The 18,612-nt window shown below is 38.3% G+C and overlaps 1 protein-coding gene and 1 non-coding gene across 2 annotated transcripts in view; one reads left to right on the top strand and one right to left on the bottom strand.

The window, feature by feature from the left end:
- Nucleotides 1–18,612, top strand: part of TMEM108 (transmembrane protein 108) — a 360,574-nt gene that overhangs the window by 86,348 nt on the left and 255,614 nt on the right. The window lies entirely within an intron of this gene.
- Nucleotides 5,255–5,361, bottom strand: LOC112400493 (U6 spliceosomal RNA). The gene has a single exon (XR_003003410.1). It is a non-coding gene; the product is annotated as a U6 spliceosomal RNA (small nuclear RNA).

Raw genomic sequence — 18,612 nt, 5'->3', positions numbered from 1 at the left:
AAATAGTGCTTCAGTGAACATTAGGGTGCATATATCCTTTCAGATTATTGTTTTCTCCAAAGATATAGCCAGCAATGGGATTGCTGGATCATATGGTAGTTCTATTTTTAGTTTTTTAAGGAACCTCCCTACTGTTCTCCATAGTGGTTGTGCCAATATACAGTCCCACCAACAGTGTAGGAGGGTTCCCTTTTCTCCACACCCTCTCCAGTATTTATTGTTTGTAGACTTTTTGATGATGACTATTTTGACCGATGTGAGGTGGTACCTCATTGTAGGTTTGATTTGCATTTCTTTGACAATTAGTCAAAATTGCTGTCGAGCATTTTTTCATTTGCTTTTTGGCCATCTGTCTTCTTTGGAGAAATGTATATTTAGATATTCTGCCATTTTTTGATTGGGTTGTTTATTTTTCTGACATAGAGCTGCATGAGCTGTTTGTGTATTTTGGAGATTAATCTCATGTCCGTCACTTCATTTGCAAATATCTTCTCTCATTCTGTGGGTTGTCTTTTCATTTTCTTGATGGTTTTCCTTTTTAGTGCAGAAGCTTTTAAATTTCATTAGGTTCTATTTGTTTATTTTAGTTTTTATTTTCATTATTCTAAGAGGTAGATCAAAAAAGATTTTACTGTGATTTATGTTAAAGAATGTTCAGCCTATGTTTTCCTCTAAGAGTTTTATTGTGTTTGGCCTTATGTTTAGATCTTTGATCCATTTCGAGTTTATTTTTGTGTATGGTGATAGAGAGTGTTCTAATTTCATGTTTTTACATGTAGCTCTCCAGTTTTCCCAGCACCACTTATTGAAGAGACTGTCTTTTCTCCACTGTGTATTCTTGCCTCCCTTGTCATAGATTAATTGATCATAGGTGCGTGAGTTTATTTCTGAACTTTCTGTCTTATTCCATTGATCTATATTTCTGTTTTTGTTCCAGTACGATACTATTTTAATGACTAGCTTTGTAGTATAGTCTAAAGTCAGGGAGTCTGATTCCTCCAGCTCAATTTTTCTTTCTCAAGATTGCTTTGGCTATTTGGGGTCTTTTGTGTTTCCATATAAATATAAAAATTTTTTGTTCTAGTTCTGTGAAAAATGCCATTGGTAATTTGATGGGGATTGTATTGGATATGTAGATTGCTTTGGGTAGTATAGGCATTTAGACAATATGGTTTCTTCCCATCCAAAAATATGGTATATCCTTTCATCTGTTTGTGTCATCTCCAATTTCTTTCATCAGCATCTGATAGTTTTCAGAATAGAGACCTTTTGTCTTCTTATGTAGGTTTATACCTAGGTACTTTATTCTTTTGGATGCAATGGTAAATGGGATTGTTTCCTTAATTTCTCTTTCTGATCTTTTGTTGTTAGTGTATGGAAATGCAAGAGATTTCTGTATATTAATTTTGTATTCTGAAACTTTACTGAATTCATTGATGAGCTCTAGTAGTTTTCTGGTAGCATCTTTAGGATTCTCTATGTACTGTATCATGTCATCTGCAAACAGTGACAGTTTTAATTCTTCTTTTCTGATTTGGATTCCTTTTATTTCTTTTTCTTCTCTGATTGCTGTAGCTAAAACTTCCAAAACTATGTTGAATAATAGTGATGAGAGTGGGCAACCCCTGATCTTAGAGGAAATGCTTTCAGTTTTTCACCATTAAGGATAATGTTTGCTGTGAGTTTGTCATATATGGCTTTTATTATATTGAGGTAGGTTCCCTCTATGCCCACTTTTTGGAGAGTTTTTATCATAAATGGGTGCTGAATTTTGTCAACAGCTTTTTCTGCATCTATTGAGATGATAATATGATTTTTATTTTTCAGTTAGTAGTTAATGTGGTGTATCACACTGATTGATTGACGGATATTGAAGATTCCTTGCATCCCTGAGATAAATCCTACTTGATCATGGTGTATGATCCTTTTAATGTATTGTTGGATTCGATTTGCTGGTATTTTGTTGAGTATCTTTGTATCTATGTTCATAGTGATATTGGCCTGTAATTTTCTTTTTTTGTGGTATCTTTGTCTGGTTTTGGTATCACGGTGGTGGTGGCATCATAGAGTGAGTTTGGGAGTGTTCCTTGCTCTGCAATTCTATGGAAAAGTTAAAAAAGGGTAGGTGTTAACTCTTTTTCAAATGTTCAATATAATTCACCTGTGAAGCCATCTGGTCCTGTACTTTTGTTTGTTGGAAGTTTTTTAATCACTGTTTCAATTTTAGTACTTGTGTTTGGTCTGTTCATATTCTCTGTTTATTCCTGATTCAGTCTTAGAAGGTTGTATCTTTCTAAGAATTTGTCCATTTCTTCTAGGTTGTCCATTTTATTGGCATAGAGTTGCTTGTGGTAGTCTCTTATGATCCTTTGTATTTCTGCAGTGTCAATTGTAACTTCTCCTTTTTCATTTCTTCTTTAATTGATTTGAGTCCTCTCTTTTGCTTGATGAGTCTGGCTAAAGGTTTATCAGTTTTGTTCATCTTCTCAAAGAACCAGCTTTTAGTTTCATTGATCTTTGCTATTGTTTTCTTTGTCTCTGTTTCATTTATTTCTGCTCTGATCTTTATGATTTTTTCCTTCTACTAACTTTGGGTTTTGTTTTTTTCTCTTTCTCTAGTTGGTTTAGGTATAAGGTTAGGTTGTTTATTTGAGATTTTTCTTGTTTCCTGAGGTAAGATTTATTGCTATAAACTTCTCTTTTAGACCTGCTTTTACTGAGTCCTGAACGTTTTGGACCATCGTATTTTCATTGTCATTTGTCTCTAGGTATTTTTTAAATTTCCTCTTTAATTTCTTCAGTAATCTGTTGGTTGTTTAGTAACATATTGTTTAGCCTCCATGTGTTTGTGGTTTTTTTCCCCCTGTAATTGATTTCTAATCCCATAGTGTTGTGGTAAGAAAAGATGCTTGGTATGATTTCAATTTTCTTAAATTTACCAAGGCTTGATTTGTGGCCCAAGATGTGATCTTTCCTGGAGAATGTTCCACGTGCACTTGTGAAGGAAGTGTATTCGGCTGCTTTCCGATGGAATGTTCTGTAAATATCAATTAAGTCCATCTGGTCTAATGTATCATTTAAGGCCTGTGTTTCCTTATTGATTTTCTGTCTGGATGATCTGTCCATTGATGAGAGTGGGGTATTAAAGTCCCCCACTATTATTGTGTTACTGTCAGTTTCTCCTTTTATGGCTGTTAGCATTTGCCTTATATATTGAGGTGCTCATATGTTGTGTGCATATATATTTATAATCGTTATATCTTCTTCTTGGATTGATCCCTTGATCATTATGTAGTGTCCTTCTTTGTCTCTTGTAACAAAGTCTATTTTGTCTGATGTGATTATTGCTACTCTGGCTATCTTTTGATTTCAGTTTGCATGGAATAGCTTTTTCCATTCCTTCACTTTCAGTCTATATGTGTCCCTAGAGCTGAACTGGGTCTCTCATAGAGAGCATATATACAGCTTGTGTTTTTGTATCCATTCAGCCAGTCCATGTCTGTTTTGCTTGGAGCATTTAATCTGTTTACATTTAAGGTCATTATTTTTATTTTTTTATTTTTTATTTAAAAAATTTTTTTCAGTACGCGGGCCCCTCACTGTTGTAGCCTCTCCCATTGCGGAGCTCAGGCTCCGGACATGTAGGCTCAGTGGCCATGGCTCACGGGCCTAGCTGATCCATGGTATATGGGATCTTCCGGGACCGGGGCACGAACCCATGTCCCCTGCATCGGCAGGCGGACTCTCAACCACTGCACCACCAGGGACGCCCCTAAGGTCATTATTGATATGTATGTTCCTACTGCCATTTTCTTAATTGCTTTGGATTTGTTTTTGAAGGTCTTTTTTCTTCCTCTTTTATTCTCTTCTTCTGTGATTTGATGTCTATCTTTAGTGAAGCGTTTGGATTGCTTTTTCTTTTTTATGTGTGTATCTATTGTAGGTTTTTGGTTTGTGGTTCCCATGAGGCTTTGATATACCAGTCTATATATAAACAAGATTGTTTTAAGTTGCTGGTCTTTTAATTTCAAATGCCTTTCCAATATCCTGTATTTGTACTCTCCTCATGATTGCTGGGTTTGATATCAACTTTCTTTGTGTATGATTTCCTACCTTTATCTTTTCCTTTACTGGTGAGCTTCCCCATTTGTAATTTTCTTGATTCTATTTGTGGCCTTTTCTTTTCTACCTAGAGGAGTTCCTTCAGGATTTGTTGTAATGCTGGTTTGGTGTTGCTGAATTCTCTTAGCTTTTGCTTGTCTGTAAAACTTCTGATTTCTCCTTTGAATTTGACCGAGAGTCTTGCTGGGTAGAGTATTCTTGGTTGTAGCTTTTTCCCTTTCATCACTTTAAATATGTCATGCCACTCCCTTTTGGCCGGCAGAGTTTTTGCTGAAAAATCAGCTGATAACATTATGTGGGTTCTCTTGTATGTTATTTGTTGCTTTTCCCTTGTTGCTGTTATTTTTTTTTTGGCCTTTAATTTTTTTTTAACATATTTATTGGGGTATAATTGCTTTACAATGGTGTGTTAGTTTCTGCTTTATAACATGCCGTGGCTCGCGCCTGTCTCTGGAGTTCCTTTAAGCAGCGCTCTTAAACCCCTCTCCTCATGCACCAGGAAGCAAAGAGGGAAGAAAAAGTCTCTTGCCTCTTCAGTAGGTGCAGACTTTTCCCCGGACTCCCTCTCGGGTCTTTTGGGAGGTCTGAGGTCTTCTGCCAGCCTTCAGTAGGTGTTCTGTAGGAGTTGTTCCACGTGTAGATGTATTTCTGGTGTATCTGTGGGGAGGAAGGTAATCTCCGCGTCTTACTCTTCCGCCATCTTCAAGGTCCCCCCTGGCCTTTAATTTTTATCAGTTTTATTAATATGTGTCTCAGCATGTTCCTCCTTGGGTTTTTCTCTTATGGGACTCTCTGTGCTTCCTGGACTTGATTGAATGTTTCCTTTCTCATGTTAGGGAAGTTTTTAGCTATAATCTCTTCAAATATTTTCTCAGTCCCTTTCGCTCTCTTCTTCTGGGACCCCTATAATGCGAATGTTCGTGTGTTTAATTTTGTCCCAGAGGTCTCTGAGACTGTCTTCATTTCTTTTCATTCTTTTCTTCTGTTCTGTGGCAGTGATTTTCACCATTCTGTCTTCCAGCTCACTTATTCATTCTTCCGCCTTAGTTATTTTGCTATTGATTCCTTCTAGTGTATTTTTCATTCCAGTTATTGTATTGTTCATCTCTGTTCTTTAAACCTTCTCTTTGTTAAAAATATTGAACACTTCACGAATTTGCATGTCATCCTTGTGCAGGGACCATGCTAATCTTCTCTGTATTGTTCCAATTTTAGTATATGTGCTGCTGAAGTGACCACATCTGTTCCTTTTGTCTTTTCTTGCTCTGTTCATTTGTTGTTTGACTTTGTTTAGTGATTACATTTATATTTATTTCTCTTTGTCTTTTTTGTATTTACTGTAGATTTTTGCTTTGTGGTTACTGTGAGGCTTACATATAATAACTTACACTCTGTTTTAAGTTGATAACAACTTAAGTGTGTTCCCACTTTAAAATCAACATTTTTACTTACTGTCCCCCTGTATGTTTTATGTTTTTGATGTCATATTTTTACATCTGTTTATTTTGTGTATCCCGTAACTAATTATTGTAAACATAGTTACATTTACTACTTTTGTCTTTTAACCTTTACACTAGCTTTATAAGTAATTATTACCTTTACTATATATTTACTTTCCCAGTGAGATTTATTCTTTCATATGTGATCTTGTTACTTATTAACTCCCTTTTGAGTCTGTTTTTTCACCTATAAAATAGTATGATGATGTCTTCATCATAGGAGCTAAATTTATGTATGAAATGTATGTGAGGCTGCTTTGTAAATTATCAGGTACTTTATAAGTTTATTGTAAAATGGAAATATCCTTTCATGTCCAGTTTTTGTCACTTTGCCTTTCTGTTTATCTAGTAATCACGTATGCGTATAGATGACACGGAGAAGATTGCTTTAAAATTATTTATTTTATTAATATGTATTATATTTATTATTACCTATTTTATTGTTTTACTACTATATGAATGTTTGACTTCTTTGTAGAATTTATTTATAGTTTGACATCATTTAGTAATTATCCAGAGACACAGACATGGTTTACTGTTACTTTTTTATGACTAGATCTATTAGTAAAGGGAGTAAGCCTCACCATATCCATTACTCTGTGCGGATGCTATGATTAACTCATCCATGACTTTATAAAGAGCTAGCCGTGGATTCCCAGTGTAAGGAATATTTGCTTTAGGTTTCTTACCTCAACCTTCTAGTTTTAATTTGATTCAGTCTTAGAAAGGCAAAGTAAATCAAGGACAGAGCAGGCCTGCTTTGTGAGTTTGGATTGAAAAAATGAGAAATTCAGCCTAGACACTTACCAGTGGGGATATGTGATGTAATCAATAAAATGGTTTGTTCAGTACCCCAAAGATGTCCTCTTTAAAACTATAAATATGCATTAGACTTAGATTCCCCTATCTAGTCCACCAAATATGAAACCAGGAAGTAATTTTTTTCTAATACTTTTCTGATTATAGCAGTAATATGTGAGGTGGAAGAAATCTAGAAAGTACACTTGAGCTCAGTAAAGAAAACAAAAACCCTATGACACCACTTCATAGAGATCACTGTTATTATTTATAACCATAACCACTGTGAATAGCCTTAAAAGCTCTGTTTTGTGTATGTTTATACCTATATCTAGATTTCATATGTAGTTGTGTATATAACTTTTGATTTGCAAAATTGAAATCATAGTGTTTTTATTACCTTAATTAAAAATATTTCCTCATTGTCACATGCATGTATGAGAAATATTCACTATTTAGATGAACCATAATTTATCTGTGCCCTATTTTTGGACATTCTATGTTGGCCCCCAGTTTTTGCTCTTATATGTAATGGGGGAATGAAAACAGTCTTATATGTAAAAATTGGTGTGAAATTTGCTAATTATTTTATGTGGATAGGACCTAAAAATGGAATGTCTGGGTCAAAGTTACCTATAGTTTTAAGGATTTTTGAAACATATGCCAGCTGTTGTCCATAAGAGTCCAATGAGAGCTCCGATTGCCATACCACTTCACCATTGTCTTACCAGCTCACCAGGTACTGTTTACTTTATGCACTGACTGCAAATTATGTTCCTCTCACTATCCCAGCCTTAGTTAAAGCCTCATCATTTCTTCACAGGTTCACTTCAACAGCCTCTAGTCTTGACTCCAAAGCATTCTCCATGTTTACGTGATCTTTCTCAACCAGGAATCTTATCACATCAATGTCTTCTCTATAGTCTGTATGTGAACCTACATATTCCAGTATGTGTGCAGAGCTTGTGGTTGCATTGCCACAACCTCTCTAGCCTCATCTGTAGATACTTGCCCACTTACAGTCTTGCCTTCAGTCCTCTTAAATTATGGTGGAAGCATTCTGATCTGAGACATGATTTTTTAATAAAAAATATTGGTTAAAATAAGGAGACATAAAAGTGATATAGTAAAAATGTTTATTATAACTTAAAACATATGTTCACATTTGTTCATCAGTCTTTTGATGTAGGGCCAAAGCCTTTCCCTTGAATGTGGCTCCACTCATCAAAGTACCTCATCAGTTTTCTTGTGTAACCACACCCATAATATGTCACTTATGAGTTCCAGTTTGAGTTTCTTTCAAGTAGAATGAATAAAAGAGCAGAATCTGGTAGGTTGTTATGGTGTATCTTCCAGTCTTTTATGGCTATCTCACTCACTTGTAATTTGACAGTAATTTTTTGGCAGCTAGTTTCTTTGAGTCTTTCCAAAGGATTCAACCTAGTTTTCTTAGAAACAATAACTCTTTTGGTTCACACTCATATTTCATTGGCTTATATAATATTTAATTAAATTACACAATGTTTAATTAAATTAATTAGATTCTAAGGCCAAGCATAACTGACATATACATGTTGGGAACCAATATAAATGACCCTTAGTGAGCATATCCCTCAACTGGGGGGAGGCATCAAGTGCCCTGGTCTACTGGAGAGAAACCATCAGTATCGGGCTTGAGTGTCAGTATGCCTTTCAGAGAGGATGGAGAGTGTTAATTCAGGAATGAGTTCAGTAGAAGTCAGTGAAAGAAGTTTTTCACTGACAGTTTTTCACTGTGTTTACAGCTCCTTAAGTTAGTCATAGCCTCTCCCTTCTTTATTTTTGGCCTGTTATTTGCTCTCAGATCCTTACAAATTGAATTTTGGTATCATGGCTTCTTCCAGAAACCTTTTCTTCATAGACCCTCCCCTTCCAGATAGTTGTTCCCCCTATTTTCTCACTTAGTGCCCCATGCTATAGGTTAAAGTATCCCTATATTCAACTGTGAGCCCAGTGAGACCAGGGCCATGTCATTTATCTCTGATTCCATGGTCTTGACTTTTAGAAAGTATTGGATAAGTGAATTTGATTTTGCTTTTCCGGGAAGGTAGGGCAAGTTGAAAAATATAAATACATATCCTCATTATTAAGATATGTTTAATGTTTCTGAAATTTGAATAGGACTTATAATAAATGTGTTTGTTTATAACCTCAGTAGCTGTTATTGAATTGATGGTGTATCTTAAACATCAAAGCAATGAAACTGGGTTAAAAAAGCGAGATCACTTCAGGGACAACAATATTCTTCCATAACCACCCCTCCATGCTGCTGTCAGAATCTCTGTTCTGGGCCAATGCAGCATTTCTTTTTGATGTCTAAGTTCTAAGGGTGGCTCAAGGTGGGGATGCTGTGCAGCCCGTGGGTGAGAACACAAAGACTGGAGTCAGAGTGCCTGGGTTCAGATCTTGGCCCTGCCTCATACTCTGTGCCCTCAGACAAGTCAGGGCCTCCCTTTTCTCACCTATAAAATGGAGAAAGTCATAACTTTTAAATGATCCATAAAAGCCACTTAGAGCTGCTTGGCACATTCTGTGCCTTTAAGATAAGTTATTGGTTGCTATTGCTATTTTTGTGATACCAAAGAATTCATAAAAGTGATCCTATAAATAGTATAATCACAGAAGGATTTATAAAAATACTTTCATAAATAGTAGCATCCCTTCTAATCCCTCACTGCAAGGAATTCAAAGAGGAAATACTAGGTGGGTAGATATTTGAATCTGGAATCTACCATTTACCAGCTGTAACATTCTGGACTATTTTCTTAACATCTCTTAGTCTTGATTTCTCTACCTGTAAAATAGAGATAATGACAATGCAAGCCTCAGCGGGTTATTATGGATATTAAATTATAGGATGAATGTAAAATATGGCTCTTGGAAGATAATAACTGCTTGATAAATGGTATCTATCTCTGGCAGTTATAATCAGTCACAGATTTGGTATGGAAAATAGAACTTTATTTGTTTTTAACTGAATTTTCTTACCTCTTGAGCCTCCATTTTCTCCATTGGCAGGAAATGAAATTTTGCCAATTTAATGGTAAATTCAGAGACTTCCAGACACTTCCCCTCAATCTCTAGTTTGAGTAAATACTTAGTTGATTTGGGATTCTTTCCTTTTGCCTTTTACTTTACTTCTCCCTTAGGGTGAGGTTCTGGGGATTAGGTGTTATTCTGAGATATGTGACACTTCCATTCAGATATAGGGTTTCCAATGGTGTTAGCTCTGCTGAGTGCACAGCTGAAAGTTTTCATTCTGCCTCCTGGCCCCAGACCCTGCCGATACCTCTGGTTCCTTGGAGCCTGGTGCACCTGCTTCATCTCTGATACTTTGAGGGAAATTCTTGTTTCTCCATCACCTCACTGGAGAGTGCAGACCTGTACAGTGGCCCCCATGCGTGTCCATGCTCCCCCTGTGCTGCCATGGCTCTTCCATCCCTCCAGACCCTGCTGGGTGCTGAGTTTCTCTCAGCTTCTGAGCTCACCTGGGGTTTCTTTTGCTCCATCCCCCATCTACATGGGCTTGGCTCAGAGTGCAGATGGGGAGAGAAAGGCTCTATTTCCTTCTCAGAAACCCATAACAGTATTTAACTCTTATTCTTTGCATTAGTTTTCTATTGCTGCCATAACAAATCACTGGACATTTAACAGCTCAAAACACCACACATTTATTATCTCACAGTTTTGTAGGTTAGAAGTCTAGGGTGACTTGGCTGACTTCTCAGACTTGGGTTTCACGAGACCAAAATCAAGGTTCACTTCAGGCTTACCAGGTTGTTAGAAGAATCCAATTTCTTGCCTTTGTAGGACTGAAATCCCCATTTCCTTGCTGAATGTCAACTGGGGGTTGTTCTCAGCTTCTTGTGGCCACTCACTTTCCTTGGCTCGTGGCTCCCTTCTTTCATCTTCAAAGCCAGCAATGGTGGGTTGAGTCCTTCTCAGATTTTGAATCTCTCTGACCTCCCCTTCTGTCTCATCTTTTCTGCCTTCCTTTTTCCATGCATCTCTCTGACTCTTCTGACTCAGGTGATTACATTGGACCCACCTCGGTAATATCCCTGTCTTAAGGTCAGCTGATGAGTAACCTTAATCCATTTGTGAAGTCCCTTCAGAGCAATACCTAGATTAATGGCTGGATTAGTAGCCAGGAACAGGAAATGTCGGTACATCTTTAGAATTCTGCCTGTAACACTCTTACCCCAAATCTCCCTTGACTCTCCTCTGTCAGTGGGGGGATAAACTGGCTAGGCATGTGTTCCTCAAAAATCATCACTTATCCTAGGAGCTCAGCTTTTGATATCTAAGAAATGTTCCAAAGTGCCAAATTATTTTTTCTATCATAGGCTTCAAGATGCTCTGGATGTCTATCACTAAAATTAACCTTTCTCTCTGTTATATCATGTGTATCCCATGGACAGTGTGTACAGAAAGGCCTCCCTGTCTCTTTGGATGGTGGTTAAAGGATAAAGTCATGCCAGTTTGGTTAATCAAACATATATTGACTATTCTGTAGACAGTGGTATGAGAGATTCTAACCTCAAGGAATTTATAACCTAGTAGGGGTGAGTTTCATTTAAATAAATACTTATAATAAATGCACAATGTGAGAAGACTGTGTAGGAATACACATGGTACTGTCAGAACCTAGAGGAGGCTGGGACTTTCAATTGAGAGGCGAAGGTTTAAGAAACAGTGGTGTATAGGCAGGCCTAGAAGAAAAGTGGTGGCTGAGAAATAATTTTACATGCTTGCAATCTGCGAAGTATTTTTCTATACTGAATTTCATTTAGTAATCATGGTTACTTTTTGCAGTAGGGATTGTAGTATTTGTGTTACAGATATAGGAGGTAAGGCTGAGAAACTTGCTCAAAATCAGATTCCATCTTTGACTGAGATTGAACCCTTGATCTAACTCCAGATATGTGCTTTTTTACTAATCACATTAAGATGAGTGGGGGTGGGGGGGGTGAGGGGCAAACCATATGGTGAGAACTGGGTAAGCAAAGGTAGTAAGGTGGCTAATATGGTGTGTACAGTAGCTAGCCTTCAATAGCCTCTTATGATACCCACCTACGGGTATTGACACCTTTGTATAGTCCCCCACCGAACTGGATTGGGCTGGCCTGTGAAACCAATAGGATATTACAAATGATGATGTGTGATTCTGAGGCTAGGTCAAAACAGACCTTGTAGCTTGCAGCTGGCTTTCCTGAGTCTCTCGCTCTGAAGGAAAATAGCTACCATGCCCTAAGAGACCAGCGTCCCTTTGGGGAGGCTCACGTGGCAAGGCCATAGGAAAGCCATCTTGGCAGCAGGTCTTCCAGTCCCAGTCAGGTCTTCAGATGACTGCATCCCTGTGGGAGACCCTGAACTAGAATCAGCTGGTTAAACTGCTGTCAGATTCCTGACCCACAGAAACTGTTGTGAGTTATTTATTGTTGTTTTAAGCTACCAGGTTTTGGGCTAACTTGTTTCACAGTAATAGGTAACTAATACAGCATAGGTTTTAAAAGAGTAAGTAATTAATCTTATTTAAATAGTGTTGAACAGATTGTAAGAAACCTGCCCTGCAGTCTAAGAACCTTAGTGTTTATTCTGTAAGCATGAGGGAGACACTGAAGGGTTTCGAACAGAAGAGCGCTTAGAAAAATAGAATATTGGAGAGTCTCTTATGTATGGAATATTTACAAATTAACTGACTTCCTTGCCATTTGGGCCTGGAAAGCAGTCACTGAGGAGTTAAACATCTTCTAAATACTTCTGTCTCATCTTTTTCTGAGTCTGAAAATCTGTATCTCGCTCTTTGAGTCCTAGGAATCATATTTTATTTTTATTTTTCTAATTAGTGGAGAGCTTCCTACTTCCAGCATTCCTGCAAGGCTAGCATGGGCCCCTGAAAGATGTCTTGTCCTAAGAGTGTGATAGAGGCAGACCCATGGGTCACCACCAGAAGAAAGTGTATGTGGTGTGAGCATGTGATTAGATTTCAGCCAAACACAGGAACAGGGAAAAGTGTGTAGTAGAAACTCTGATCTGGAGCCTCTGTTCTCTGGCCTTCGGGTGCAGTCACATCCTTGGTTAGCTCTGTCTGAAGCTTGGGAGCAGAATGATACAGTGGAAAGTACAGCATATTAGAGAGTCTGAAGAGGAAAGTGCGAGTTCTCACTGTGCCACTGACAAGCTGTGTGATCTTGGGCAAATATCGAATCCCCTGGGTCTCAGTATCTCTGCCCGTAAAATGAGGAAGGGTTAGATTAGATGATTCCTAAGGTTCATCCTAATTACAATGTTCCATGACTTAGGATTCCTTTTATGTGTTATCTCCATCAAAACTGGGAGAGTTCAGAGTGATAATCTGACTATTTCTAAAGGGAATAGGACAAGTACCATAACCAAAAATGTTCCTTGGAAAAGTTTGTATTGTTATTAGACACAATGTATATCCATTTGCTTAGTTTTCTGTGTAACATGAGTATTCCTTTGTAATTATAAGAATTACTTAATTTCTAAAAGGTTTGATTTCCCACCATAGAGGTTATGGTGGGTAAAATTAGAAATGCTGCCTGCCATTCATGCATTAACAATACATAAGTCAGTAAATGAGTCCGTGCCATAGGTATTGTTCAGTGTGATTTCTATTCTGTTTAATAATTGCAATTTTAATTGATAATTGTGATTTATACCATCATCTTAACACCTTACAGGAGGTGCGGCCCCCTGCCTACTAATTTAGACTGATCTTAGTTTTGGTGCAACATTGGTATGTAATAGGATGCTTGGAAATTGCAGTTTGTAGCTATTACAGATTTTCTTTTCAGGATTGGTAAGTGGAGACACCCCTTACAGAACCCTACAGGGCAATGAAATCCATTAATTAATCACAAACCGTGTATTTTAGCTTCCATTGTAATTGTAAATCTTTTTCACCAAGCCTGTTTTGCCCACTTTTTTCTCTTTCTCCTTTTCCCCCATCTATCTCTCAGAAGACTGGTGAAAATGCAACCAGGTAAGCAAGCAGATAAATGAAAATGAAGAAAATCAAGTGGCCTAGATGTTTTAAGAGCTACATAAACTCAAACTCTGGTGATTCTGGAGTTTATTGGAGTGTGGGGAGGGGAGGGGAGGGAGGTAGGCCACCAGGTACAGTAGCTTGCCCTGTCTGAGCATGTAACCCCAACTTCAGACACTGGCAGACAGGATGACAAGCAGAAGTAAATAGTTGGTGCTGGGTGTATGAAAGGAAGTATTTTCACATCAGTCCTTCCACTGTGGACCCTATTTACACACTCCAATAGGTTATTTTTTTCTTTTTCTAGACTCCTTTCATTCTAAGAGGATTACACCCTCCATTGCTTCCAGTCCACAAATCCTCCAATGCCATTTGATCGGCATGTTTGTGACATTTTTGTTTGGATCAGGATTTGACCATACCTCTAGTGGTCTGAGGAGGGTGGCAAGTGTTGCTGGGTGGCCAGAATAGCCAGAGGGTGTTGTGAATTCATTGCTAAATTGTAGAACAGTGCCAGAAGGATGCTGGGATTCTTCTTCTTTTATTCTTTTCAAAACCCTGACTTGAAACAGATACAAACTCCTTAACTTACTGAAGCAAAACTCTATCTCCTAAGGCTGTGGTTTTTAAACTTGAGTTACCAACCCAGAAACGCAGACTTTCTGATTCAGTAAGTATGAAATAAGGCCTGATAATTTGCATTTCTAACAAGTTTCCCGGTGTTGCGGATACTGCTGGTCCCATTTTGGGAACTGCTGTCTTAAAGATTCTCCCAACCTGGAGCAATTGGAAATCAGGCTACAGTCCCCCCAGGGTTTCTCAATTCTCTCACTCCTTTGAGGCCAGTTTGGCTCTGCCCCACTGTCCCTTGGGTCTGGGGTCATGGGTGTGTGCTCATATCCTGTCCTTCAGACCGAGAGTGTCCCAGACAGCTGAGAACTCTGGGGCGCCCAACCATCTGAATTTCTGAACACAGTATAAAGCCAGAGATTTGGCACAGAAGTTGTGATCCCCCGTGACCTTAGGAACATTGTCATTTAATCTTGAAAATAACACTCTAGGTGGGGAGCATTCTCACTTTTATCTATGAGGAATTGAAACTGAAGCAGTTGAAATTACTTGCCCAGAAGTAAATTGCTGAACTGATGTTTGAACCCAGGATTATGGCTTCAGTGTCTGATTTTCCTTTACCTACGTCTCTGTTTCTCCTGGGTTCCATCTTGACCTCTTTCCTCATTTTTATGTAGCCAAGATTACAAAGACGCTCTTTAATTAGGGTTTGAATTATGACTTACATATACATATGTGTGTATTTATGTATATGTGATTATATATACACACACACATGCTCCTTGCTTCATTTTTATTATTTTGCATGTATTTGTAGTGTAGTATAGTATATAATATGCATCCTTGAAGTTGCCCTAAAGCAGTTTAGGAAGAGGGCAAGGAATACATATATACCCCTAAGTCTAGTGAACTCGTGCACATACACATTACTCATCCACACACAAACTGGCTTTTCCTCCATGCCTCACGTTAAGTCTAAGAAAATCTGTCTCTTTGGTTGCCATTGACTCATACTAAGTTCCAGCCATGCCCTTGATTGCCATCAGTAAATGGAATGAAAACTGCCTTCGCTGCCCTGCCCTCCTCACATTATCCGCAGTGCTTCACCATAAAGGAGGAGATTTAAGTCATCCTTTAGTTCTGGTGGGAGAGAGTTGGCAGGTCTGTATTGACAGATCCACTCTGTTGGAAAACAAGAACAAGCCCTGAGGTCTTTGAGGGTGTGTCTGCAGTGAGTCTATATACTTTGTCCACATTAATAGCAATGCAGGGTGTTTTTCCTTTCCTAAAGAAAACAGCTCTTTTTCCACTGAGGGGTAGACGGGGGGAACAAACCAAAAAACAAAAATTCTGGCGTCTGCTGTTGAAGGCTATAGTGAACAAGGACCTGGGTTACAGGAAGAATGGTGATAAGAAGGAAAAATTGGTGGTCTAGGTACCCCCAGGAACAAAATGACTGGGAAATACAAAATCACTTGTTTTTATTTTTAAGTTTTCTTGTGAAAGTGGGTGTTGGAAAGGTTGCAGCTTGTGAGTTATTGTAAGTGGTGGAAGGAGGGTTGTTTGAAATCTGAAAGGAAATTGTAACAGCAGATGTGAATGGGTGGCCTGTATAACTAGGTACCTGGTGGGTGTTAGAGGTATGTGCACGCTAGTGCATGTACTTTGGTTCAGCTGTGTGTGCGTTTCTGCAGTCTCCTAGTGTTCCTTCTGGCTGAAATTGCTCACAAGCAAACAAAAAATTTGCATTATGCTCAGGTTGTTTCCTAGTATACCAATTGCATTGAAACAAATTTGTGTTTTCAAACAAGCAGTATGGTACAACCGACTTTACACATCAATTCTCAGAGGATTCCCTGTTTCCCTTGTTATTAGAATACTTGATGGCCGTCAGTGAGATGAGGGGTATGTGAGGACGGCTCTCTTATACACATTTATTTCTTATCTCATAAAATTTTAGATAATATAAAGTAATTAGTAAAGTCCCCCTCCAATGTCACAAAACGGATGTTAATGTTTTTTGGGCCACATAAAAATTTCCCGTGTAGCAAAATGACCTTGTTAAGATGACATGTTCTCACCCCATCCCCCACCTCACCATGAACTTGAGCCAAGCCATGTGGGGCTGAGTCACTGATGACTGGATGTTGTTCGTTTTCTCCCTGATGATTTTCTTTGACTGATAGCCCAGAGAGGTACCTGTTGAAGTGGCTCTGTATTGTTTGGTAAAGTGTGTATACTCATTTGTTCTGGGTCTCAGGGCATTTCCCAGGGTCTCATTTATTGATTTCAGGATACCGCTGTGTGTATTAGACATGTCTCAGCAAATTCTGTATGCACAGTATTTGTGATGGTTAATTCTGGGGTACACTGGGTGTTTTATCCTTTTCAGGTCCACCTTGGGAAAAAGAGAAAATAACAGATGGAGAAAGAAGCAGCTTCACACTTTTGACCCTACATTTGCCGGGGAGCCATGTCTGGGAAAAGCATAGATAAAACAGTGTCTTTGGAAGGAGTATCTGGTCATTTTCAACAGGTTCAATATCTCTCTTCTAATTAGATGTGGCAGCTGGATTCTCATGTGTCCATTCAGATTACAGAGAGATAAGTGTTGCACCACTAACATAATTGCTGGGAAAGGTAGTATCCATATAAACATGTAGGAAATTTTTAAAAATCTAGATGTAGGAATAAAGTATGAGGTCCTAGAATTTAGGGCTGGAAGGAAATGTGGAGAGAAAGGATATTTTTGTCTTGTGTTTCATCTTATAATAAGGAATATGAGTCCCACAGAAGCAGCACAACTAGCCAGGAGATCCTGGCTCGTTATAACGAAACCAGGAACATAAGGGTTCCTAGTTCTTGTCTTTGCACCATGGTATTGATTTTTGTAATTCAGTAAGTTCTGACCACTTAAGATTTCAGGAAGCCCTCATTCTGTTGCTGCTGCTCCCTTTAACCCTAGTATTTGTCACACGTGCTTGATTTGATTCCCCTGCCACACACTTCCATTTTATTTTATTTTTTAAAGCTGAGAAAAATGAGGGTTGCTTGTATTCAGGCCACGGCTACCACTAGTTGCTTTACTTCTTTAGTTGACATCCTTTTTTTTTACCTCTATATATATATAGAAATACAAGAATAATCCTTGTACAAGGAGAACAAAAGTGCTAGCCTACTCCGTATGGAGGCCTGTTTTCCAACAATTCTGTTTTATCTAGTCAGTGAAGTCCTTGGATGTGTTACTAGAGATGTGAGGACCTGAGAAGACCACCCCAGAAATTTTCAAGAAAAAATGTTTACCTCCTCAAGATATTTTTAAAACTAAATTGGAAAAAGGTGTCTTATGAAAAATGTTTAGAATGAAATGCAGTATTTCAGATATAAAGTGTTCATATGCTATGTGGCCTTTAACCCTTCAAAATGAATTCTTAAAACCTTGTAATTGTTGGGCATATATGAAAGACTGTTTATGGTGTCAGTTTAGTACAATCTCCATACCCCAAGGACAAGCTAATACGCACTAAGCACTTACTGGGTGTCAAGCACTATTCTGCATGGCTTACAGGGAATCATTCATTTAATCCTCAATACAACACCATGAGGAAAATACCATCATTATTACTCCATTTGATGGGGGGAAACTCAGGTTCAAAAAAGTGGCTTGACTTGCCTAATGCCACATGCTAATAAGTTGAGGAGCTGGGATGCAAATGGAGGCTTCTGCTTTCAAGCGTGCACTACTAGTAGAAATGAAGGGAGGAGCTAGAAGCACCTGCCTTAGTCGTGCTTCTCTCACTCATCAGGCAATTCAGGGCATCCATCCAAGCAGTTTTGTTCTCCATTAAAGGAGAATATAAATAATACACAGTTTTCCTTTTCACAGGTTTGTTGTGATAATCTAAGAAGATAAGGGAGGGAAGTAATGTTTAATGAGCATCTACTATGAGCCAGGGACCACTGGGGCGGATATGTTTCACATAACATCATTCATTGCTGCTGTCCCTGCTATTGCTATTGTGCGGTTCTCAAATTCTCTGTTGACTGCAGAGTCACTGCCATTTTCAGAAGATAGATTAACTGCCATCTGTTCTCATGTGTGGGTTTTCTTGTTGCCTCTCACGCCTGTCTTGTTCGACTGATTTCACTGGAGGCGTCAGATTATTTTTAAAGGGATACATGTTATTTGTAGAAAATTTGGGCAAAGGATTTGAAAATGCAGTTTAAGAGGAGGAAACTCAAAAGGCTGTCAAGCATTGGAAAAGGTACTCCGAGTCACTAGTGATGAGAGAAATGCAAATTAAATCAGTAATGATGTGTATAGCATTTCAGAGGGATCCGTTATGCCCAGTGTTTCTGGGGCTGTGGGGACCGTCATGCATTGCTAATAGGAGGTAGACTGATGCTGCCATTTTGGAGAGCCTATGATACTGCTTGTTCAGATTAGGCCCACTTATATCCCATGACCCAGCAATTATACTCTTGGAGATGTATGAAAATATCTTTGTTTTCTATATATTTATATATATGTGTATATACACATATATGCATACATATACATATATACATACA

This window comes from Neophocaena asiaeorientalis, unplaced genomic scaffold, assembly GCF_003031525.2.
Source record: "Neophocaena asiaeorientalis asiaeorientalis breed wild unplaced genomic scaffold, Neophocaena_asiaeorientalis_V1.1 scaffold437, whole genome shotgun sequence".
Taxonomy (NCBI): Eukaryota; Metazoa; Chordata; class Mammalia; order Artiodactyla; family Phocoenidae; genus Neophocaena; species Neophocaena asiaeorientalis.
The sequence above is the reverse complement of the archived record's forward strand: the minus strand, read 5'-3'. Positions and strand labels throughout refer to the sequence as shown.